The 27,546-nt window shown below is 33.6% G+C and overlaps 2 pseudogenes; one reads left to right on the top strand and one right to left on the bottom strand.

The window, feature by feature from the left end:
• Window positions 1-182: 182 nt before the first annotated feature.
• LOC114747741 (proline-rich receptor-like protein kinase PERK1) lies at window positions 183-8,035 on the top strand (annotated as a pseudogene).
• A 211-nt stretch (window positions 8,036-8,246) lies between these two features.
• LOC114747739 (proline-rich receptor-like protein kinase PERK1) lies at window positions 8,247-14,957 on the bottom strand (annotated as a pseudogene).
• Between the last annotated feature and the right edge of the window lie 12,589 nt (window positions 14,958-27,546).

Below are 27,546 nucleotides of genomic sequence, written 5' to 3'. Positions count from 1 at the left end.
TCCAGACTGGGTGCATATTTTAATTGCTTTTTATTCCGGGAAACTTTAGTCAAACAATATGGATAATTTTTATGTAAAATACGGAGTGATAATTGAAGTAAAATTAAATAAAAGAAAGAAGAGGGAGAAGAGCTGGGATATTAATAAACACAGGTTGGAATTTTCTTCACCCATAATGATCCATGTCTGAGCTGGGTGTGGGAGTGGGGTTAGTGAAATAAAAACCAAGAATGAAGGGGACGGGTATGGCTGGAAGCTGAGAAAATTGGATTATCAAGAGAGTATTATTGCACCGATGACTTTGGGCCTACGGTGGGCAAAAGTGAAGAGAGATATATATATATATATATATATATATATTTATATATAGACGCAACAGAAAGAAGACCTGGAGTGTGGAATGATTTTGGACTCTTCTCCCTCTGCGTATCCGAATATTATCCATTCGAATCTATGTAAAAGTACTTTAAAAAAAAAATCAAAACTCTTTTTTATCGGGTTTTTCATTGGAGCCATTGAAGCTATAAAGTCCACGATATTAATTTTTTGTACTCCATTATTTTCTTAAAACTTCAATAACAAGTAAGTAATATGAATTTGTTGTTATTTCTTGCACTGAAATTTGTTATTGAACGTTGTGAACTTGTTATGAGGTTTTTTTAATAATTACGTTCTTTTTAAAAATGTCCGTAATGATTTTTCAAATTTGAGTGGTGCTTGGTCCATGAGTTGTTAATTGTTGTTGGGGGTTAAATGTTAGGATTCCCGTTCGCTTTTTTTGTGCGGTCCAAGCCAACCCATTGCACACGTTCATTCGTGCGCCCAAATTCCTTTTATTAATTGTGAGAGAAAGGCCCAAAACTATCATTTGGATCATAAGATCTAGTTAGTGACAATATAGAAGACAGATACTGAAATTATGAAAAAAAGAGAGTAATTAAAAAAATTGACTCAAAAGATACCTTAAGATCAGTAAAATATTACATAAAAAATCACTTTAATTAGGACGCTGATCGGTGAGTGAGTGAGTGCGTGCTATTAAGAAAACGAAAAAGTATTTGACGTTGCTCATTTCTTCAAAACAAAACCCTCGTAACAGCACAATAAAAAACAAGAGAAATTTTGTCGGGAACTAAATATTAACGTTGTAAGAAATAGATATTACTTTGATCTTTAATATAAAAACTAGTTTGATTTTCAATTTACTCCAAAATATAAGATTCCAGTCCACTTTATTTCTCATATTTATCTATTTTTTTAAATAGTTATTATAGTAGTTGCATATGTTAAAGGTTTAATCAACTTTATTTCTTATATTTATTTGTTTAACGTTGTAAGAAATAGATAATACTTTTGATCTTTAATAATAGTTATTTTTTTAAAATAATTATTTAAAGATTTTAAATCTAAACCGTCAAATAAAATATAGACAGTTCAAATTTGATGAGTTTAGGATACTCATCAAAGTAATGTGTATTGAAACTGGTTCCCAATGGGCACCACTAGATCTTAATCAATAATACGAGTTCAGCGTTATGATAATGTAACAGTGATATGTTGGATACACAAACTCTATATTTATGACTTAACCCTTTCACTTTATGCTAAAAAGTTTAACAAGAATAGTTATAATTTTAACAGTAGCTCGCCTAAATCTTTAAAGAATGAGAAAAAGAATTCTAACTCAACCTGAATTCATGATCTATGTACGCCTCAAAATAAGCAGGGGAATACAGCAATGCAATAAAAAATATATTATAAAAATTTTAAGAGTAATTAACAGATAACAATAATATACAATGTAACGTAGTTGAAACAGTTATTGATGCCAGCTCTCCGTGTGATCAGGTAAAGTTGAAGTAGTTTCAAGTCCAGCGTCACGAGTTGCTTCTGGCCTTGTATTAGGGCCTCAAACATTTACATATCAGGAATTAACATTGGCAACAGATGGATTCTCAAGGTCAAATTTTCTGGGCGAAGGTGGTTTTGGCATTGTCCATAAAGGAGTCCACCCCAGTAAGAATAATAAAACTGTTGCCATTAAGCAGCTTAAATCTACAATGGAAGAGGCAAAGAGGGATTTCCAGTCTGAGGCCGAGATCATTAGTCGAATCCATCACAAACGTCTTGTTTCACTTGTTGGATACTGCGTTAATGAAGTTCACAAAAAGATGATGCTTGCTTATGAGTATGTCCCAAATAAAACCTAGCGCAGCAACTGCATGGTAAGATTTGTAGCCTATTCCAATGCTCTACATTTCTCTGTTTACTAGGAAAAATCTCTCAGCATTCGCTACTGCATAATTATTGATGTTTGATGATTATTTTCATTCATATTTAACGGTTTAGAACCGTCGAATATGAAAGTATCATATATGATTAGAGAAAATGTTTATGTATGCAAATTCAGGAGAAGGCACAACACATGTAGACTGGGAAACAAGGATGAAAATTGCTGTTGGCTCTGCGCAAGGATTGAAATATCTGCATGAAGACTGTAACTTTTCTTGACCTGCCACTGTAGATTAATTTGGTTCACTATGTGTGTTACTCTTAAGATATTTGCTTCTTTCAATCCAATATTATTCTTGTTTATTTAGGTCATCCTCCAATTATACACAGTGACATCAAGGCGGACAACATTCTTCTTGACGATAATTTTGAGCCAAAGGTAGGTCTTGTACAATTGCTTATTAATTTCCAGCAAGATATGCAAATTTACATATGGCCAGTAATTGTAATAAGACAATATCTATATCAAGTCTTTATCTATTATGGCAAGTTTTCCAATCACGCACTATCATGTGTGCTATTTTTTAACATTATTAGTATTTACTAGCATTTAATTATGAACACATACACAAGATTAGGACACATATCCATACATGGTCGGAGAACTTAACACAATTAATATAAGAAATATAACCGAAGTATTTTTCATTGTAATATACCTTAAGCTTTTCAATTAATAGGAAGACTTTCCTTGTTCAAACACCCTCTTGTGTTTATATAAGGAGAAAATTAATAATTTGGTTCTTATATTTTTTTTTTCTCAGTTAAAACTCACTCCCTAATTGAATATGATTTAATTCTTATAGTTTTGACTTGATCAAAATTACTTGGTCTCTAAATTTTGGCTTAAAGCAACTCAATCCTTATTATTTTACCAGTTTAAAACATTGGCTCCAAGAATTCAAGAAATAGCTTTAGTTCTTCTTTTCTTGTTGAAATATAGGTACTGATACAACTATAAGGAATGGATTACGTCGAGCTAACGTTTAAGGGTTAAGTTTTAATGAAATAAAAAATTATAAGGATTGAAGCTTTATGAGCCAAAGTTTAAAAATTAAATTTTAGCTGAGTTAAATCTATAGGGGCCAAATGATTAATTTTTCCTTTATACTTAAAAAACAAATTTTGATGTTGACTTAACAAGGAGAAAATTGGGAGAGTTCCCAGCTCTCTCTATCATTAAACCCTATCTTTAATAAGGCACATCAACTAAGTCAAATTAGTTGACTTTCTATTTATCAGATATTTTTCCTGCTCTAACGTAGAATCAGTTCAAATATATCAATATATGTAATATGGATGACAAATTAATATGTGCTTCTATCTATATATATTTATCAGGTTGTAGATTTTGGACTCGCCAGATTGCTGTTAGAGGCCTATATCATGACTCAAGTAATGGGAACTAAGGGTTCAGTCTTAATCTTTTATTCTCACTATTAATTATAAGTACATGGATTCGCACTGGATATATATTCAGTAGTGCTTATTTCAATATTTATGAAATTCTGAAATTTCATTGAACACAGGTACGTTGCTCCAGAATTTGCTATGAGCGGCAATTACTCTGAGAAGTCGGATCTATTTTTCTTTGGCAATGTGCTTTTAGAGCTGATTACAGGACGAAAACCTGCTAATGATCCTGAGAAGTACCCAAAAGGCAGTTTGTATGAGTGGGTCTGTACTGTACTACTTAAGAATATTTCTCTTTTATATAACATCGCACTATTATATGTTCTTTGATAGATAGGTTATTTTATTTCCTAACTACATCCAACAGCGTGATCCTATCTATGGATGCACATAGAAAATAACATGATCCTACTTTATCTCCTAACGTGATGACTTCATTGATAGAAGAGTGATAACTGTAGTGGACTGGTACTTGCATATATACGTTAAAAATCACAGGCGACAACGTTGTTGTCGGAAACTTTGAGAAACAGAAACTTTGAGGAGCTTGCTGATGCATGGTTGCGGGGAAAGTACGACCCGGCAGAGATGTTTCGAATGGTTTCTTGTGCTGCTAATTGCGTTCGCCATTCAGCCGACCGTCGTCCTCGAAGGAGCGAGGTTAGTGCCCGCAAATTATAAAATTTTTGTTTCCCTTTTAAAGAAATTTATTTGGACTGGATTCTCTTATGAAATTGATTTTTTTTTTTAAAAAAAGTATGATAACACACACACACAAGGGAGTCGTTGATGTAAAACAAATCGTATGTGAAAATCATTAAACCAAAATACATATCCAATCCTACCGTATACGGAGCAGCAGGTAGTGGATGACTTAAATATATAAATATGTATCACCATAGTTATGTGATTGGGAATAGTGAACCTCAAATCCCTTGTGATCTCTAATAGAGATAACTCACACATAGTTATCATTTAGAAGGCAGTCTTCATCCTTTTTAAAAGGTATTTGTTTAGTTTCAAGAGTATTAAATATGTTTTCCATACATGCCTATATTATAAAAGTAGCATGGGAGAGAATAAATTAATATGATGATGGAGTTTGGTGCAGTTAAAAAGTTAAAATCTTGTGTAAAGTTAAAGGGACTAAATGTATAATTTAGTCTTCTAGATAATACATATTTATTACAAATAATTAACTTAACTAATTTTTTAATATATGTAAATTAGTTAATTAGGCCTTATATTAAATACAAAATGTAGCAGTAATAATATCTAACAGGTGGTTAAAGCTTTAGAAGGAGTGATTTCGCTGGACAATGATTTGACGGGGGACCCCGCCGCAATACGTCGAGGGGAAGCATACGCGGAGACGTTGAGAAGGATGGTAGCAGGATCAGGTAGCACGCCGCTCCCATCCGATCAATGATCACCACCTCGAGGATTAGTTCTGATCGATGGCTCCAAAATATCCACATAATTATGAATTTAAATTGTGTGATTTCTATTTGTTTTGATTATGGTAATTTCCTTGAACTTCCGTAAGCTGTATGTTGTGTTGGAATTTTTTTTTTGATGAATTAATTAATATATATGTGGATTTGTCATAAATTAAATAACTATTTGGTAAATTATTACGTTTAAGCAAATAGAGGTTCCCCACTAGACTAATAATAATATCTGAATATAACCATCAAGGAATATGGTCACCTTTGCAATTATCTAAAGGGAAATTTGTGAATAAATCCCAAATATATGAGACTTATATTCCCACAAATTTGGAAAACAAAAGGCCTACTCTCAAGTATTTTGTGATGACTTGATTGCAATTAATTTTTCCTGTGAAATAACACAAATGCCATTGAATTCATCCTCTTTAACTGACATTGGTCGACCGTTGGTGGCCGTTAACCGGTCATCGATTCAAAATAAAAAAATTTTAAGCTACAACGTACTTGAAGATGGTAGTGCAATGTATGAATTGTTCTTCCCTCAAAATTAGGAGCAAAATTAATTCTAGTGTTTACAGGTTTTAGTGAATCTAGTAAACACACAAGAAAAGTGTAATGTCAAGACATTCTCTAGAAATTGGAATTAGGAGCAATACTAGATCTTTCACTTAATTAGTTCCTCATCGACATTAGAATCAATCAATTATACCTAAAAAATCCCTTTAAACTTGAGCAATCACTCCTTTCATCTTTTTTAATAAAAAAACATTTGACTAAATCACATGGTTCTAGGAGGAAGAGAGAATGAGGAAATGAATGAATGGTGCTTCAAAAAATGAGATCATAAATATAAATTGAGTATTAAAATAAGTAATTAATGGCATTGGTTGGGTGCAGAGAATTGCATGCAATAATAAAGCAATAATTGTATAAGTGAAAGAGATTACCAAATGCGTATCTTTTAAGAGGCAATGATGTGTTACGTTGGGAGGCAAAGGATAAATTTAAACATCTATATCAAAGATAGGCAATAAATTAAAATAGCATATTCATAGCAGTACCAATTTTGAAAGTGCTTTAGAAGCAAAAGATATAGAGAAAACCTGTAGTAGTGAAAAGGCAAGAACCGGGTTCCATACATATTTTCACTCTTGATCACGTTACACTCTTGGTTCAAAATGCTTTTGGTGAATGGGATTCAACTTCAGCTCCTCCAAAAGAAGTTCGTGGACATCATTATTAGAAATACAATCAATGACAACATCAATTATAAGGTTAAGCGAGGAGGGCTTAATATGTAGAACACAAAATTTCAAGTCAATGTATGATATGGACATCCTTATTAGAAATACAGTCAATGACAACATCAATTATAAGGTTAAGCGAGGAGAGCTTAATATTTAGAACACAAAATTTCAAGTCAATGTATGACACCAAAGAGGGTTTTACCTAGATGTTACAAAATGTTAACATAATCACCCGTAGGCATCAAATTAAAGCAATATTATTGTATTCACAATGTTGTTGAATATGAAGGAACTAAACTATCTTGAATAGCTACAATAAAAATGATTTAATTGATTCACAGGCATCTAAATCATATCATATTTGCCCAAACTATGGATATGCCATGTATCGCTTAAGATTAATTTTATATGCCTGTTGTATTTCCCGCCTTCATCTTCTGTTCCTCATTCATTTTTCATTTTTAATTGGTTTTTTTCTGTTTTTCCTTTTAGTGTTATCTACTTATATTACCTACTTTTTCACTGGCCATTACTTACTTTATTGTATTGTTGAAAATGATTCGGTGTTTCTTCATAATGTTGAGCTTTAAACACGCGCGGCCACACACCCCTCTATTGCAGTGGGGTTTTGTTGGTAGGCATTCTGTCCTTTGTGTCTCCATTCATTGAATATTCTTCTTTGAATGTTGTCTAAATTGTTTATTGTTTATTGCATAAGTTTGTGGGATATTGAAGTCAATTTGCACGTTTAGCTGACCATTGGGATATTGAAGTCAATTCTCATGAAAGCAGCTAATACCATAAAATAGTAACTTTCACTTTTAGTATTAACAGATCTTTTTTTGGACTGCAAGTATTAACAACTCTTTTACATAACGTTAGTTACAAAATTATTCTCTATCAATTGGGCATTATGTTTGTTCAATAATATACATATACATCATTTGGTCCTTGTGTATTAACAAACTTTATAATCATTTCACAACAGTTCTTTTTCCAACTAAATCTTTCTCTATCTGCAGCACCAACTAAACTATCACTTTTTCACAACAGAGCTATTTTTTAATATTATTAGCTTTTAATGAAATACAAAAAATTGTAAAGAAAATTTTGATTGTGATATAAGTTTACTCATCTGCAAAATTTAGAAAGAATGTAAAATCAACAAAATTTGCATAAAGACGCAGGTAAAACGCAAAATTATCTACAGAAAAGAATAGAAATGAAGAGCGACAGTGCTTTCTTCCTATTGATAAATAAAAACAAAAGGAGATGAGAAAACCTTGTTCCTCTTGTCATTTCAGTAATATTGGTAAGTCAAGGTCAAAAAAGAAAAAACTAATATTGGTAGGTCCTTGCTGGAGATTACAGATCAACGGTTTCATGATATGTCTTCACCCTCTTCTCATTTTTTCACTGTTTGCTTCTTCAGAGTTCAGAGTTCTTAATTATTCTCCTTAATTCTGAACTCAATCCAAGACGACACACTTGACCGGTGCTGCAACAGTATTCTTCGCCGGCAATATGTCTTCACGCTCTCCGCCATGTACACCTCAAGAGTCCCGGCCATACCGGCGCCTCCTCTCCTACAGTGTTGCCACCGTCTACTTCGCCAGCGAGTCACTAAGTTGATAGCCTCTATGCAGTCTAAAGAGATACAAATCTTTCGAAGACCTCTAGACCAGCATAAATTCAACTTAGACTGCATAGAGGCTATCAACTTAGTGACTCGATGGTGCGAAGACAGTTAGCCAGACCAGCATAAATTCAAACCATGCAGAAGCCCCATTAGTTCCTCAATGGTTGGGGACACATTTGTGAGCTTTGAACAAAAGCCAAATATTCAACGGTCCGAGTGATCCTGAAGAACTCCGTCACAGCCACTATGTCCATTTATCATAACAGATCCATCCACATCCAACTTAACAAAAATATCATCAATACAATTCGTGTCTTGCAACTGAGTAGTCTTCACCCTGTAAACTGTACAAGAATTTACTAGGTTATAATCCAAACAAGAGGAAATGTAATCTTAAACTAGGGGACATTAAAATAGGGGATAGGATGATGTTGATGAAGCTGAAATTTTATAAAAGTATGAAATAAATGCTGTTGCTATTATAATTTTAGGGACCTTGAATATTCGATGTTGCTGAATTATTTTTTAAGACTAGGAATAAATGATCTAGATATATATATATCTGAAGATTAATCAGCCCTTGCTTATATAATTTATAGGATTTGATATTTGTTCGAATCCATTAAAAAAGTAGCCAAGAAGGAAGCAAGGGGAAGGGAACATGGAAGAAAAAGCAAAAGGTAGTAACCCTTTTCTTTTAATGTGATTGTGTATTGATTGCCACATGCTTGAATGTGCCTTTATGTTGATTGTGCATGAGAACATGTAAGTTGCCTTTGCATGATAATATTTGTCATGAAAATATGCGCTGGTTTCCATGTATTTTAGAATATGGGCGTGATAAATAGCGACTGGCTATATGGATGTATGGTGTATGTACATCATTGATTATATTTAGATGCATGGTGTTGTTCTCTTTGGCCTGTATAGCATGTTGTTTGTGATCTTGTATGATTACTTGAAGAAAATTTGTTACTACTGAGATTCTTTAGAATCTCACCCCTTCTTCCATGTAATATAGCAAAAGCAGGTACTCCTAAGGGTAAGAGAGTAGTGATTGTTGGAGCTTAAAGGTGCAGGAAGATGAGGATTTTATGTATATGTATTTTGCTTAAAAATGCATTTTATTTTGAAGTGAAGATATAATGTATATCTATTTTGATATGTAAATATTCTTCCATAAGGATATAACTAAGGGCAGATAAATCATAATAACTGCTATTGAAGGAAATGATCAATATTTTGATATACAGTTATTATTTTGCCAAAAATTATGTGTATCTGTATATGTAAATTGTTGTATGAGCCTATGGCCACAATATTGAATGTTAAACCCTACTGGCTATAGTTGACTTAATACAAGATTCAAAAGGCTAGATGGAAAGAAGAATGAGTTCAACGGTTGAATACGAATCATGGTTTTTAGATAGTTTTTACCATTTTTGTAAAAGTGTTAAATCGGGTACTTGAATCACTAGACAGGTTTTTTTGAAAGTGAGTTTTTAAAAAGTTTAAAACTTTTGAGAAAATCTGATTTCTTGAACAGGATCAGACCTTATGTTTGGGAATTATTTTAAAAAAAAAACATGTCTTTAACTTTATTGGCATATAAGAGATAGTCGTTACAGGTCTTCTCTGGAAAATATATCAGTATCTACTTTGCCTGACCTGTGTTGGCTATTGAGGGACAAGGGGCTCCACTATTGAGTTACAGATTTGATAATCTTACTGGTAACATATAAAGGAATCGTCCCTCATATAATAATCAAAGTGTTGCAATTAAGAGAAGCTAAAATCTGGAAGCAAACAAGGGATGCGAGAGTTCAGACTGAAGTCAAAGTCATTAGCAGAATCCATCCATCAGAGACATCTTTTTTCCCTTGTTAGCTACTGTATTGCTGAATCTCACAGGACGATATGTTACTTATTCATTTGTAGTCTGTTCCAAATGAAACCCTAGACTTCCACCTCCCCGGTATGAATATCGATCATCCAGAGCCTTGTTTCTTAGATTTCTCTTTACTTTTGTGAACTAGAATTGCCTGATCTTACATATTACGAGTATAACGCATTAATAAGATGCTATGGATCAACATGTGTAAAATCATTCAGGAAAGATCGCAGTAACTACGTACTGGACAACAAGGATGAAGATTGCTACTGGTTCAGCAAAGGGATTCGCATACATATATATATATATATATATATATATATATCTGCATGAAGATTGTGAGTTTACTTGTTGTTTTTAGTCCACTTTGTGGAAATCTTATTCACTTCAATTTTATGTTACTCTCCGAAGTTTTACTTCTTTCCGTCCAATATATATTAGTCCACTAAATTGATTAATTTTTAGTGGGTATTGGGTGTTACTGGGTACTAAAAATTAATTAATTTAGAATACTACATACTAGTAAAAAAATACTAACTGGAAAAAATTTTCTGGATGCACAAAAAATTCATTAATTTGTGATGCTGGGTGCTATTATAAAATACTTTAAATTGTTAGATACAATTAAATTCAAATAAACAAAAAATTGATAAAATTAAAGTTAAAAAAGAAAAAAAAGAAAGAAAGTTGATATCTCATCCCCGGACGCTGCCATTTGTGGTGATGAGCATTCCCTTTTCATCAATTACACTAAAAATTAATTAATTACTTTAGGATACTGGATGCTATAAAATATTTTAAGATGCTAGAAGCACTAAAAATTAATTAATTAAGGATATTGAGCACTGCTGAAAAAATATTTTTGGATACTAAATGCACTAAAAATAATAAATTTAAAATGCTTAGTGCTCCTGAAAATGTACTTTAGAGTGTTGCATGTACCAAAAATTAATCAAATTAGAATATTGAGTACTTCTAAAAAATATTTCAGGATACTAAATCCAACTTAACCCAAATGAGTAAAAAAAAAAAAAATTTCAAAAAGTGATGGGTCTCATTCCCAGACCATGCCGTATGGGGGATGAGCATGCCCTGCGCATAGACGCGATGAGCAAGGCAAGCAGACTCCATTTTTATGATACTAATAGTCTGCCTGTTACTTGAAAAAATTTCTTTCAGTATATTATAAATAGGATTAAAAAGTATTTTTTCTTTCAGCTCTATGTCATTCGTTTTTATTATATCTAGACGCTGGACAGAAACTGAGATAAATTATTGCTTAACGTGGAATTGTCATGAATCTTGCTATATGAACCATCGGGGAGCTAATGGAATATTGAAGGATGAATAAAATTTGGATGCCAATTCTTAAAACGTTCCTAAAATAAAGGAATACAATGAGAATGTATAAAGAATTTTATTTTTTATTTTCACTCAATTATTTTATTTTATTTTTACGTAAAAATTACAATTCAACTTTTTAAATTGGGTTAGAATAATTAACTTCACAACATGAGTTCTCTTTTATTGTCTCTCAATTATTTTATTTTATTTTTACGTAAAAATTGCAATTCTATCTTTTACACGTAATCCAATAATTTCCCATATGTAACGTCATACTTTTTATATCCCTAAGATTTAAGTAAATTTTTATTAAGATAGAATAGATAGTTGTTAAATATATATAAGCAATTAAAATAATTTAAATTATATATATATGTGTATATGTATAAATACTTATATATATATGAATAAATGAATAAAATAATATTATTGAGAAGTTTCACATTGACTAAATAATGAGAAGATGGATAAAACACCAATGTAGAGAAATCCCACATCGACTAAATAATGAAGCACCCCATATACCCACTCAACCAGGCTATCTTCGGTAGAAGACCCAGTTTGAAGGACAGGTTTTCGTCCAGTAATCAACTCCCAGAGCAAAACACCAAAGGAGAAGGCAGATGCCTTCTCTGTGAGTCTCCCGCTAGATGCATATTCTGGAGCCGAGAATCTGTATTCAATGAAAACAAAACTTTATGCATGAGATGAAAAGAAAGAGGCAGACGAGAAGGTAATTCAAAGAAACGTATTATCTAATGGAAATCCACGGACTTCATCGAGAGGCAGACGAGAAGTTAGATAATATAAGACTGTGTGTAAGACTTACCCAAAGGTTCCTTTTATTCGAGCTGCGGTGACATGGGTATCAGTGTCTGATGAAAGTTCGGCAAGTCCAAAATCTGCAATCTGATTAATAGATCCAATAGGCACATGTTATTTTTCTTTATAGATATTAGTGTCTGATATCAAGGCCAAGTGGGAAGATAAGCACATCCTCAAGATATTCGAACCGATTCTTTTAGTGCAGGGAAAGCGTTTGATGAAGAGAAAGTGGAATAATGTCAGTTGATGTCTTCATTAAAGACAGAGTCAGGTGTTATACAATGAGAGACAACCTTTGTCTCAAAATTGTTATCAATAAGAATGTTAGCTGCCTTAATGTCACGATGTCTGATTCTGGGTTCACCTTCGACGTAACAAACGTTATTGGACTGGAAAAGTAAAACTTCTATGAGTAATAAGTGAAATCAGTTTTCTTTATACTTGATATATCTGGATATTATATCAAGTAATTAACTAAACTCACAGTCTTCGTGAAGATATGCCAATCCTTTTGCAGAGCCATTGGCAATTTTCATCCTTGTTGACCAGTCCAGAGTTCCTGTATCTTTTTCTGAATGATTGCACAGATATATCCATTATGGTATCTTTACAGCTAAGACTGGCTAAGATATCATTTCCACCATTATGAACAAACATATAAAATTTATGTACATTTTTCATTTTTTGTTCAAATTCTGATATGTGCATATAAGCAAAGCGTATATAAGCAGCCACTAAGACTTCTTTTATAGGAGCTATAAAGGGACCTTCTCATTATGCTATAAATAGGGATATTCCAATATTTAGAGATTCCAAGAGCTTCGAAACATTCCTATCTATGTTCAACATATCTATATACATGTTATGATAATTCCCTTTTAACAATTTTTTATGATTTATCAGGGGGAAATCACACTGTGATCCCAAAAAAAATATAATTACTATAAAGTTTTAAAATTAGTGAAAGATAAGCTCTCGTGTAGAAAATAACAAGAAGTTCCAAACTGTTCACTTATTATTGAAATTTTTTAGTAATTATATGCTTTATTTGGGACCTAACAGTGATTTCCTCGCATATCAACTGCTAAAAGAGTTAATAAAAAACCTACAAAAATCTACAACATTGTGAAACAGGCCCCAAATCATACCGTGGACATGGAAGTCTAGGGTTTTATTAGGGACAAACTCATAAACAAGCATCAACGTCCTTTGAGATTCAGCAATGCAGTAGCCAACAAGGGAAACAAGATGTCTGTGATGGACTCTACTAATGACCTGCACTTCAGTCTGGAACTCTTGCATTCCCTCTCTGCTTCCAGATTTTTGCTGCTTAATGGCTACACTTTGATTTTTTTTTTTTTAAGGAAGGATTCCTTTATGGACAGTTCCAAAACCACCTTGGCCCAGAAAATTTGACTCTGAGAATCCATCTGTTGCCAATTCTAATTCTTCATATGTAGATGTGCCCAGTGAGCGTTCAAAGGCAATGGAAGATGGTAGAAGTGAAACTACAACCTCTTCAGCTGGCAGAGAAGGTGATATCAACAATCAATAATAGATATACAGACGCATGTATGCAGGTATGTATTTATGTGTATAAGTCCATATATATGTGTGTATTGTATAAGGATAAAATTTAGGTCATGTTAGATCAAGTTTTTCAATCACAGTGGTCATTTTGCTATTCTAAATAATTAAAATATACATATGCATTTATAAATTCATATATGAACTTGATCTAATTAATATAAGCAACTCGACATATGTTTTGTTCATAGTAAATTTAGAGTAAAATATTCTAACCTTCCTTATATTTTGCCTTAACTACATAGACATCCCTTTTATCTACCCTTCATCATATTTAATTCTTAATTTTAGTTCAAATTATTTTGAAGAATTTAAGTGTTTTTTTCTTTTTATTTTGTTTAATTTTTTTTGCAAATGATTATTCCTTTATTTTTTTTTATCATATTGGGATAGAAGTAGAAATAATTTAGTTAACATAGATATAAAAAATTTGATTAGAAATTTGAATAATTTTTTTAATAAACATATAATTGACTAAATGTGTTTATAAATGTTTATAGAAAAAATGTATTTAAAAATTTTAAATGTTAAAATAATATGCTTTGAAGCATGCTTTTAGCTATTCAAAAGAAACCGATAAATGTGATGAAAAATTAAATAGTAAAATTTTATAATATAATCAAACCCGATGGGAATATTATGTGTGTGTGTGTGTGTCTTGCCCTACCCCACTTATTTAATTGTTTTTCGTTAATCATAAAGCATGAGGTTATTATAAAAAGAGTCTCAGGCTGCCACCTCGATCTGTTGGATGTGGGGTGATTTAATTTGTTTGCTTTTTGGTGTATCATCTGACCAAATCAACCTGTTATCATTTCTATTAGTTGTAAAAAAGATTATTTCTCTTAGCCGCCTGTTCATAAATGATCCAAGAAACACAGGAAATGTAAAATAGAATAATGTTTTACTATAGGTGTTATGTATAAGGGAAATGTAAAATGATATGCTAATTAACTCAGTGTAAATGTAAAATTAAATAAAACAAAGAAGAGGAAACTGACCCTATACTGCGGATTGCAAAGCGAAATGCTTAAATTAAAGGAGAGGAAAGCAAAAAGGGTTTACCTGCTGATGGTTGGTTTGGTGGTTGTAGTGAGTGCCTCCTCTTTCTCCACATGTAAAAGACACCAAATACCAAAGTCAGCAGCACCAGAGTCATCAGCGAGGTAGGCAAAGCCTGCAGTAATAGATCTCGTGGGGAAGCAGCCGGCAGGTAAGATGGCCTGGGAGACGGCGAGATATACGGTGGCAACACTATAGAGTATCATCACTGTAGGAGATGAGGGAGAAGGCGAGTATCGGTGTACGCAGCGGAGAGGGCGAAGACATATTGCCGGCAAAGAATACTGTTGCGGCACCGGTCAAATGTGTCATATTGGAAAATAATTACGATCTCTGAACTCTGAAGAAGCAAACATTGAAAAAAATGAGAAGAGGGTGAAGATATATCATGAAACCGTGGACCCACGTTCGGTTGACCTTGGGCCTATTAAAAATTTTGGAGGATAACATTTGAGGACTGTTAAGAGGGACAATTCCATTTAATTAAAAACCACAAATTCTTAAAAAGCAAGTAACATGATTTTGCTTATCTCATTGATCTGTAATCTTCAGCAAGGACTTACCAATATTACTTCAAATTAATTTTTTAGTTGAAAATTTGTTATTTATGGAATATATAATGTTTATATCAATTAAAATTAAATAATTTATTTTGGTTGTTTGACATATTATTGAGATTTTAATTAATTTAGAATATTGAAAATGCTGAGGATATATTATTAGAGAACTTTTGAAGTTTGAAGCTTAACTTATAAATTAAGAATTATATACAATTAAATTAAATTAGAAATTAAATTAAAATACATAAGCTTAATTAATTAATTAATTAATTTTCTTATACTAATATGTGGTTATATTAATTGTGCAGATTAATTATTGGTTAACTGCTTTCTATTTGTTATATATGCTAATGTGTTGTTTATGAGTATTTTGCTATTTTGTAATAATGATATGCTTTTTGGAACCTGAATAAATATGTTTTAACTTTTGAGCTATGAAAATTGTCTTGTGGGAATTTTGAAATTGTGATTGAAATGTTTAGGAAAAAAATTATATAGTATATGATTTATATCTTATGGATTATGTTGAGAAAAGATTAACGTATTTCTGGTTACAGTGTGATTGATTGGATGGTTGACAAACCCAATTATTTTTATATATTTTGATATATTTTAATATCTTTTATATGGGTTTTGTCAACTTAATTAGTCCTTTTGGCCTTAATTGATTGTTAATTAATTTAATAGTTTTATTTTGATTTTTATAGGGGCAAAATTATCATATTTTGGTTTAGTTGTGACTAATTAATTTTTTAAGGACAATTAATGCTACCTTATTCTTAAATTTTGATTGCAGGTTTTTGAAAGATTTAAAAATAAATAAATAAATATTAATAAAAGGGGGAGCAAAACGTTACGATTTGCCCCCATCCCTATTCCCTAATGCCCAATATTCATCATCATCATCTTGAGAAGGACCAGGCGAGAAGAGCTGGCAGCGAAGAAATAGAAGAGAGAACCAGAGGACGCAAGGCACAAAACTAACGGCAAAAAGAAAAAAAAGAACAGGGGGATTCAGCATGAACAACAACAGCGCCTTCATCTTCTTCTTCTTCTCGGCGTCAACAGAACCAATAAGGACCAGAGGACTGTGACAGCACGACAGAATCAGAACAGAGCAGCGACGACGTGAAGCTGTAATCAGGCCTCCATATCCTATTCTCGCTGAATCTTCACTCCTCCTTCAATATTCTTCATGGCTGGATATGGTAGACTGCTGGAGGTGGCATTTTTTATGGCAAACCGTGGCTAGAGCTTAATAATTCTCTAATTTAACAATAATGGCAGGAGTTCGGATCATCAAAGGAGAGTTTTAGTTACTTTAATTTTCTATCCAATAATTGTTTAACAATTCATAGGTCTTAGGATAGCTATTCTGATTGTTGAAAAAATTGTATTATTTAATCTGATTATATTTGGAGATTATTGTGGTTGGATTATTGTTTAGTATTTGACATTAGGCTGTTTATAGCTTTGATCTCAATTATGATGTTGTGGATATGGCATTTGTATTGATTTTGGAGTTAATATATTGTGATTTTCTGAGGTGGCTTGGAGTCTTGGATCATATTGTCTCTTGCTAACTTCAATTCTGTTGTTTTGGATTTAAAAGTTCTAATTAAGTATTGGTTTTTAGCATTCTTAATCCCATTTTACTATTCTGGTTGCAGTTAGTAAGTTAGGATTTTAGGAAAGTATTTTGTGGCAATTCGAGGTGACTCGGTTGTTGGATTAAAAGTTTAATTATAATTCTAAATTCATCGTTTTAACTCTCGTATCTTTTGGAGTGATGATTGCCTGTGTTGTTGAATTGGAGGATTGATTATTATCATTGTTATTCATGTGTTCATTTCCATTTCTTTCATCTTCATTCATTTTAATCATTTTTATATAAAAAAAATAAAAAATATTTTAATTTCAATTTGATTCATAGTATTTAATTAGCAATTCATCAAAATCAAAAATTCTTTTTATAGTTTAGGTTACTTGCATTTATTTACTAGGATTTAATTTCGTTTTCGGCTCCTCAAAGTGAATACGACCCAGATTGTGTACTATATTGTATTAATTCGGTTAATAGTTGAAGTAACCCTAAAGTGATAAATTAAGGGCAATTATTTCAACTGGCACCATTGCCAAGGAGTCAAGAAATTGGTTCTCTAGTAATTAAGTGTCAAGTAACCTTGATTGGGGTTCATTTGTTGAGCTTTTTTAGTTTTCATTTTTGTTAGTTTTTGTATTTTTTTTAGTAGTTTGCATTTGTTTCTCTTAATTTTTCATAGCACTCCTTTCATTTGCAAAAAAAAAAAACTAAATATTTTGATTTTTCATTCATTTGTATTTTTCATTTTCATTTTCATTTTACCTCTTGCATTTTCATTCTCATACACATAGACTTGAATTGCATTGCATTCATCTTTTTTTTTTTTGCTTAATTGCTTCTGGTTGGTTGATTGTTTATGCCAAGAAGGGGTAGGTCTAAAATCCTAGTTCCTTCCAATCTTGAGCTTCAAAGTTCTTTAAGAGAAGTTAGACAAGACCAAAGGGTAGAAAGGACTAGTGAGGTTGAACTAGACAATTTAACTGGTCCAGATTTGGTGGTTGACTTAGGTGACATAATGGAAACTAATAACAATCCCAATAGTGGTAATGGTAGAGGGGGCAATGGACATAATAGGGAACAGGATAGAGTATGAGAGAATAATGGAGGTAACCCTAGAAGAACCATTAGAAAGCCACTACTTCTGATACAAATTATGATCCTTTTAATATTGCATGCCCTAATGCTGATGTTAATTTTGAGATTAAAGGTCCACTGCTTAATTCTTCATCTAAATTCTATGGTTTGACAGGTGAGGACCCGTACAATCATCTAAAATCTCTCTCTATGATATGTTCTAGCATGAAGCCGGTCGGGACTAGTCTGGATGAGGTTCTTTGAAAGGTATTCCACTTGTCTCTAGGGGGCAAAGCGCAAGAATGGTATATGAGCTTGCCTAGACATATGGCAGATGCCTACCATAACTGGAACAATCTCAGAAAAAGCATTCTTAGAGAAGTATTTCCCTGCTTCTCAGACTTTCATATTGAGAAAAGAGATCTACTTTGCGAAGCAAGACTATAATGAGTCACTTTATGACTACTGGAACCGTTTTCAAGACTTGCTTTCTAGATGTCCACACCATTAGATTCTGGATGAATAATTAGTCCAATACTTTTATGATGGACTTAAGACCCAAGACAAGGGGATGTTAGATGCTGCTTCTGGGAGTTCTCTCATTGATTTAACTGCTGAGGAGGTATGGGAACTTATCAAGAAAATGGCTTTGAACCATCAATAGTATGGCACCAGTGAGTCTAAAAATGTTAATGTAATACATACTAATCCTTCTTCAGTCCATATTTCTCAATTGGACACATTCACTTCTCAAATTGCTGCTTGGACTATACAGTTGAATAAGCTTGCATCTCATACTCCTCCTGTTGACACTCAATCCTAATTCTATGGAGATCACTACACCTAGTTGTGAGCATTGTAATTCTATTATGCATATCTTTGTTACTTGCCGCCATAGATATGAGGAAGTTTCCACCATGTATCAAGGAAGGGTCAATCAATCCAAGTAATGGAACCCATACTCAAATACATATAATGAAGGGTGGAAAGCTCATCCAAATCTATGATAGGGAGGAGGTGACAATAGGCAAGTTCAAGAAGGGTTTCAAGGGAATATGGTTCCTCAAGGGCAATCTTACAATGGAGGGTTACAAGGAGAATCCTCTAGAGTTATGTCTACCCCACAGCAACCGTAGTCTAAGGATGATGAGCGATTTTCTCAAATACTCAAGGGCATTAAGGTAATGACAGAGCACATATCTAAGTCTGAAGCTAAATCTGAAGCGAGATTTGCAGCCCTATAGAATAGGATGGAGCAATGGGAAACCAGAACCTCTAATTTGACTTCTTACATTACTAAGTTGTCAAATAGTATGAGTAAACAGCAAACTAAGGCTAGTGGTTCAATGCGTTCCAACACAGTGATAAATCCTAAATCTTTGAATGCGATCACATTGAGGAGCGGTAAGGAAATTTGTGCTAAGAAATTACAATTCAAAGATGATGAAGAGGATGAAGAACCAGTTGACGAAGAGATAGAAGTTGAGTCTCCTCCTTCTAAAACCACTCAAGACATTCTCAAGACTACTCAAGAGACATCCATTCAATCCAAATGGCCAATAGAAAAAGGATCACCTTTCAGAGGTGATGAGGTAAGTATTTATAACTTGCCTTTTTCTTATTCTTATCTTATGAGTAAGAAAGTTGTTGAAAAGAAAGATAATGAAGAGCTTTTTGAAATGTTTAGCAAACTTGAGGTTAATGTGCCATTACTTGATTTGATTAAAAAGATACCTAAGTGTGCTAAGTTTTTGAAAGACCTTTATACAAACAAAAGGAAGTATAGGCATAGTGAGAGAATCCAACTGGGGTCTAGTGTTAGTGCTATTTTCAAATCACGGTTGCCTATTAAGTGTAAAGACCCGAGTTCTTACACTATTCCCTGTACCATAGGCAAAACAAACATTTCACATGCCTGACTAGGCCATAAATGTTATGCCTACCTCTATCTATGAGAGTTTGGGCATTCATGCCTTGAAAGACACCAATGTTGTGCTAGTTCTAGTTGATAGGATTGTGAGACACCCTAAGGGCTTTCTTGAGGACGTTCTTGTGCAAATGAAGAGTCTTGTGTTCCCAGCTGACCTCTATGTGCTAGACATGACTGATGAGATTAAAGCTGGTAGCACTCTGATTCTAGGAAGACCTTTCCTTAGAACAACCCAAACCATAATTAATGTGAAAGACAGGGTCATTACCATGGGCTTTGGGGACCAACAGATTACCTTCAACACTTCCGATGCTATGAGTCAAGGTTATGCAGATTGCTCTTACTTGGGTGTTAATTTGATTGATTGTGCTATGAATGATGTTGATGATTTGTATGAATCCGAGATGCATGAACATGGCTGGTATGACGAGATTGTTGAGCATGATGATGCATTTACTTGTTTATCTACCCCTCATTCTTCTTCTTTTTGCTCATGTTATAGTGACGTGGTGTGTGTTAATTGTTTAGAAGTTGATTGCCTCCTTTCCATCTCTCATGATTTTGATGCATCATCTTGTCTTAACCGTGATCCTGCTTTGAACATTACACTTGATGATAGCCTTGAGAAAGGTGAGTTTGTTGATTTTGTAAGTACTGATGATAAAGGAGCTGTTATATAAGCTACACCGGTAGCTTCTCCTTTGAGTGGTGCTAGAACATTAGAAGAGGCTAGCAACAAGCTTACTATTGACTTAGTCACTTCTAATCCCACTCTTTCTTGTGATTTACTTAATGTTTCTGCTGGTAAAATTGATACTAATCCTTCTTTTTGTAGGTCATCCAAGAATGGCACTAAGTTGGAAAGTGAAGGACATACACATCATGATGAGCTTATATCTCCTTCCCCAAGCCATATGGACATGCCGCTTGCATTGAATGCACTTGACATAGAAGATTTAGTTCCTTCTATTGTGCAACCTCTTGATTTAGAACTAAAACCCCTCCCTCTTAATTTGAAATATGTCTTTCTTGCTGCTAATTCTAAATTGCCTGTTATTATTTTCAGTTCTTTGAGTAGTTCTAAAGAAGAAAAATTGATTTCCGTGTTAAAGAGTTATAAAGGGCTATAGGATGGTCTTTAGGGGATATACCAAGGATTAATCCCTCAGTTTTGCACACACAGGATCCTTTTGAATGAAGGGTCCAAGCTAGTTAGGCAACCACAGAGGAGACTGAATCCTCTCATTTTGGATGTGGTTAAAAACGAAGTCTCTAAACTGTTGAGTACTGAGATTGTCTATCCCATATCAGATAGCGAGTGGGTAAGTCTGGTACAAGTAGTACCAAAGAAGAGCGGTATCATAGTAGTGAAAAATGAAAATGATGAACTGATTCCAACTAGGGTTCAAAATGCTTGGAGAGTGTGTATAGAGTATAGGAAGTTGAATGATGCTATGAGAAAGGACCATTTTCCATTACCTTTTATAGATCAGATGTTGGAGAAAATTTCAGGGAAGTCTCACTATTGTTTTTTGGACAGTTTTTCTGGCTATTTTCAAGTGACTATTGCTCTTGAAGATCAGGGCAAGACTACTTTACATGCCCTTTTGATACCTTTGCTTATCGAACGATGCCATTTGGGTTGCGTAACGCTCTAGGCACCTTTCAAAGGTGCATGATGGTGATATTTAGTGATCTTCTAGAGCAAAACATGAAAGTTTATATGGATGACTTTACTGTTTACGGTGAGAGTTTTGATGAGTGCTTGAATAGCCTAGAGCAAGCTCTTGAGAGGTGTATTGATAAGAAGTTGGTTTTAAACTTTGAAAAGTGTCATTTCATGATTGATAGAGGGATAGTATTAGGTCACCTCATCTTCCAAAAGGGGATCGAGGTTGATAGGGCTAAAATTGAAGTTATTGCATCCCTTTCTTATTCTTGTTTAAAGGACTTGAGGTATTTCTTAGGGCATGTAGGTTTCTATCAGCGCTTTATTAAGAATTTAGTAAAGTTGCTTTGCCTCTTTCTACCTTGTTGAAAAAGGATACTGAATTTAAATTTGATGATGAGTGTAGATATGCTTTTGACACTTTGAAATCTATGCTTATTTCACCTCTTATTCTCACTGCACCTAACTGGAATTTACATTTTGAGTTGTCTTGTGATACTTCTAACTTTGTAGTAGGTGCCATGCTTGGACAGAAGGAGGAGAAACAGTCTAGAGTCATCGCATATGCCTTCAAGATGCTTGATTCTGCTCAAGTCAATTGTACCACTACAAAGAAGGAACTGTTTGCTATTATTTTTGCTTTGGATAAGTTTAGACAATATCTAATAAACTCTCGAGTGGTTGTCTTTACAGATCATGCAGCGGCTCGGTACTTGTTTAAGAAGCCTCAGTCTAAACCAAGACTACTGAGATGGGCTTTGCTGCTACAGGAGTTTGATATCGAGATCAAAGATAGAGCTGGAGCAGAGAATCATGTAGCTGACCACCTTAACCAGTTACCTAAAGGGGCACAGGGAATTGATAAGCTAAAGAGGGAGGCAAGATACTATATATTTGGGATGCTCCAATCCTCTGGAAGCAATGCAGTGACCAGATCATCAGACACTGTGTTTCAAACAATGAGATCCACTCTATCCTTACCTTTGCACATTCTTTATCTTGTGAGGGGCATTTTAGTGCTAATAGGACTATTAGGAGGGTTTTAGAATGTGGTTTTTATTGGCCTTCTCTATTTAAGGATGCTTATTCTTTCTGCAAGTCTTGTGATAAGTGTAAGAGGTTTGGGAGTTTGGGTAGGAAGCATGAGATGCCTCTAAGACCTATGCATTTTTGTGAAATCTTTGATATGTGGGGCATGGACTTTATGGGTCCCTTCCCTTCATCTTTAGGGTTTTCATACATATTACTTGATGTAAATTATGTGTCTAGATGGGTAGAGGCAGTGACAACTAGGAAAGATGATGCTTCTACTATTGCCAAGTTTTTATGTTCTCATATCTTTTGCAGGTATAGCATTCCAAGAGTAATCATTAGTGACCAAGGAATATACTTCTGTAACAGGACCATCAAGTCTTTATTGGCTAAATATGGAGTCAATCACAAGCTTGCCACTCCTTATCACCCTAAAACAAATGGGTTAGGTGAAGTCTCTAACCGGGAAGCAAAGCGAATACTTGAGAAGATCATGAAACCATCCCGTAAGAACTAGAGTGAAAGGTTTGAGGAAGCTCTTTGGGCTTACAACACTGCCTACAAGACCCCTATAGGCATGTCTCCCTTCCGATTGCTCTATGGCAAGGCTTGCCATATGCCTATAGAGATCGAACACAAATCTTATTGGGCAATCAAGGCATGTGATGCAGATTTTGAATCTTTACTTGTCAATCGGAAGATGCAACTCTAGGAACTTGAAGAAATGAGACTTGAGTCCTATGACAATGTCAGAATCTACCAGGACAAATTGAAAATGATTCATCACAAACAGATTCTAAGGAAGCAGTTTCATGAAGGTGACAAGGTTTTAAAGTTTAAAGCTCAGTTGAAGCTGATGCATGGGAAGTTTGTCACCAAGTGGGAAGGTCTGTTTAGAGTTACTAAAGTAAATACCTTTGGCACGGTAGAGCTCGTAGATGAGGAGACCGGTATAACTTCACAAGTCAACGGCCATCTGCTGAAGCACTACCATGAGGATCAAAGACCTCCCTGATCACACAGTTGTTCCCTTCCACCCTACTCTTTTACTTTCTATTGTATTGTTGGTGATATCTATTTGCTGAGATGGTTAGGAGTAAGTGTGGGGGAGGGAACTTTTCTAGTAGTTGTAGTTGTAGCTGTAGCTGTTTATTTCTGTTTAGTAATTATGTGTTTTGTTTCCTCTTGATTCTGTTATCTCTTTTGATCACTTAATTTATACTTGTCCATTTTCATTTCACATTATCTTATCCTACCTCTCCCTTCTCTCTTCTTCATGATAGTGACGTGTTGTGCTTTGATTTCAAATCGGACTTTACAACTTCCACCTCACTTGAGAGTTTAGGTCAAGATAATATTGTTTTTCTTACATTGAGGACAATGTATTGATCAAGTGTGGGGGAGGGATTGTTGTTGAGTTGTTGGGCTGAATTTAAAGGGGGAAAAACAAACTTTGTCTTTGGATTTGCTCCTGTTTCCTAAGTATTGCTGCTATAATTGCTCTCTTTTTTGCCTTATTGGTTGATTTCTAAATACTATCGCATGATTTGAGAGTAATTCTTGCTTGGAAATTTTGTTGCTGGTTTCTATATCCTCCTGTTTTTACTCACATCAGTGTTTTGCACTCTGTATGGGCGAGTTGCTATTTTCTTTGTTGCTGACTTGACTTTTGTAATCCTTGGACATCTCTTTTTAAAATCTTTTTGCACAATGCTTGTGAATGTTGCACGGCTGAGTTTGATTGCATTTGATTTGAGTGATTTTTGTTCTTAGTTGATTAGCATAGTAGAATGCCTTTGGTGTAGTGTTATTAATCTTGTTTCATAGCTTGATCCTTAAGGAGAAAACATTTCGGAGAAAGTCTTGATGGAAGGATTTTTTAGCCATATATTCTTTCTCATCTTGTGATTTTCACCTAGTTTTGGTTAACCTCTAGAACTTGTCTAGATCCTTTTTTCAAAGCTGCATTAATACCTAGGTTTGTGAAGATGATAGGAGCATTCATTTCTAAACCCTTTACCTAAACACAAGCTATTTTATTTAATCTTTGTTCACCCCTTTGAGCCTTCACTTTCATTCTATTCATTACTTTTTAGCAAGTGTTTTGCATGAGTCACATTTGGTTTTTCAATTTGAAAAGTATATCATTAAAGTCTATATCTTTGCTTTCTTGGGTTTGGATGCCAAGAAAAAAAAGAGAGAGAAAAAATACAAAAGAAAGAAAAGAAAAAGGCAATAAAGAGAAGAAAATGTATAGAAAAATCCAAAGAAAAAAAGTTATAGGAAAAAAAAAAGAGAGGAAATAAGTTGCAACAAAAGAATAAAATTTAAAATAAGACGTTCCATGGTGGTTTGAAAAGCAAGGATTTCTATTTCAAAAGTTTAAGATCTGCACATTGGTGTTGTTTCATGATTGTACCTTAGCTTACTTTGAGTTAATACTTTATTACTCATGCATTTCACTTGTTAGTTTATTTCATTCATTTGGCCTTGCTTTCCAACATTACAACACTTCAAGTCCCCTTGATCATGAGTCCAAGGTATATTAGTGGTGGAGACATTAGAATCTTTACAAGCTTATGGTAGGTGCTAATCTAGGTGGATTGAGTGAAATTTTTCTCATTTGAGAGATGAGTGAAACACTTGTATCCTATGTGAGCTCTATTATGTTTTTCTTCCTTTATCCTGCTATGTTTCTTGTGTTAATTTCTTTGCACTAAAGTATTCTATGATTGTTGATTAATTAGGAATAAAAGTTGCTTGAGTTAATTGCACATTCATGCTTAGTTGATTTTATGGTTGCTTGCATTGAGTCTTTCTATTGGATTCTTTTTTAATGAAGTTTTGCCCAGGAGTGTAAAAGGCTAAGTGTGGGGGAGTTGACAAACTCAATTATTTTTATATATTTTGATATATTTTATATGGGTTTTGTTAACTTAATTAGTCCTTTTGGCCGTAATTGATTGTTAATTGATTTAATGTTTTATTTTGAATTATTATTTTATAGGGGCAAATTGTCATATTTTGGTTTAATTGTGACTAATTAATTTTTTAAGGATAATTAATGCTACCTTATTCTTAAATTTTGATTGCAGGTTTTTAGAAGATTTAAAAATTTAAAAAAAGAAAAATAAGTAAATAAATAAATATTAATAAAGGGGGAGCAAAACGTTGCGTTTTGCCCCAGCCCTATTCCGTAATAGCCAATGTTCATCATCATCATCTTGGGAAGGACCAGGCAAGAAGAGCTGGTGGCGAAGAAATAAAAGAGAGAACTAGAGGACGCGAGGCACAAAAGTGACGGCAAAAAGAAAAAAAAGAACAGGGGGATTCAACATGAACAACAACAACCCCTTCATCTTCTTCTTCTTCTTGGCGTCAACAGAACCAGTGAGGACCAGAGGACTGTGACAGCACGACAGAATCAGAATGGAGCAGCGACCCCGTGAAGCTGAAATCAGGCCTCCATATCCTATTCTCGCTAAATCTTCACTCCTCCTTCAATATTCTTCATGGCTGGATATGGTAGACCACTGGATGTGGCATTTTTGATGGCAAATCGTGGCTAGAGCTTAATAATTCTCTAATTCAACAACAATGGCAGGAGCTCTGATCATCAAAAGCGAGTTTTAGTCACTTTAATTTCCTATCCAATAATTGTTTAACAATTTGTAGGTCTTAGAACAGTTATTCTGATTATTAAAAAATTTGTATTATTTAATCTGATTATTTGGAGATTATTGTGGCTGGATTATTGTTTAGTATTTGATATTGGGCTGTTTATAACTTTGATTTCAATTATGATATTGTGGTTATGACATTTGTATTGATTTTGGAGTTAATATATTGTGATTTTCTGAGGTAGCTTGGAGTCTTGGATCATATTGTCTCTTGCTAACTTTAATTCTATTGTTTTGGATTTAAGAGTTCTAATTAAGTATTGGTTTTTAGCATCCTTAATCTTATTTTACTATTCTGGTTGCAGTTAGTAAGTTGGGATTTTAGGAAAATATTTTGTGGCAATTCGAGGTGGCTCAGTTATTAGATTAAAAGTTTAATTATAATTCTAAATTCATCGTTTTAACTCATATCTTTTGGAGTGATAATTGCCTACATTGTTGAATTGGAAGATTGATTATTATCATTGTTATTCGTGTGTTCATTTCCATTTCTTTCATCTTCATTCATTTAATCATTTTTATATAAAAAAATAAAAAATATTTTAATTTCAATTTGATTCATAGTATTTAATTAGCAATTCATCAAAATCAAAAATCCTTTTTATAGTTTAGGTTACTTGCATTCATTTACTAGGATTTAATTTTGTTTTCGGCTCCTCAAAGTGAATACGACCCATATTGTATTAATTTGATTAATTTTTGGAGTAACCCCAAAGCGACAAATTAAGGGCAATTAGTTTAATGGTATTTAGTTTTGGAGTTGAGTCATGTTCTACCACATATTAAAGCTGTCATAGGTGCATATTGGTTGGCTTTCTTCATTCTCATAGTGAAGGATAGGCCATTGTGTCTCTTATTCATCCTTGAGAGTGATGGATGGCCTATGTGTCTAATTGATCCCTTATAATGAGGGATAAACTTATGTGACTTGTGTGTTAGCCCCATAGTGAGGGGTTCAGATAATTGAAATTATCTTAGTATAAATGTTTTATACTTCTAGTGATATATCTATATTTCTTGAGAATTAATAATTGTTCTATTTGACACTACACGAGCAAATTTTGAGCCGAAGGTTGTCTCTCATTGTATAACCCCTGACTCTGTCTTTAATGAAGACATCAACTGACATTATTCCACTTTCTCTTCATCAAACGCTTTCCCTGCACTAAAAGAATCGGTTCGAATATCTTGAGGACGTGCTTATCTTCCCACTTGGCCTTGATATCAGACACTATATCTATAAAGAA

Source organism: Neltuma alba, unplaced genomic scaffold (assembly GCF_004799145.2).
Source record: "Neltuma alba isolate B1F8T4 unplaced genomic scaffold, ASM479914v2 tig00005425_pilon, whole genome shotgun sequence".
Taxonomy (NCBI): Eukaryota; Viridiplantae; Streptophyta; class Magnoliopsida; order Fabales; family Fabaceae; genus Neltuma; species Neltuma alba.
The sequence above is the reverse complement of the archived record's forward strand: the minus strand, read 5'-3'. Positions and strand labels throughout refer to the sequence as shown.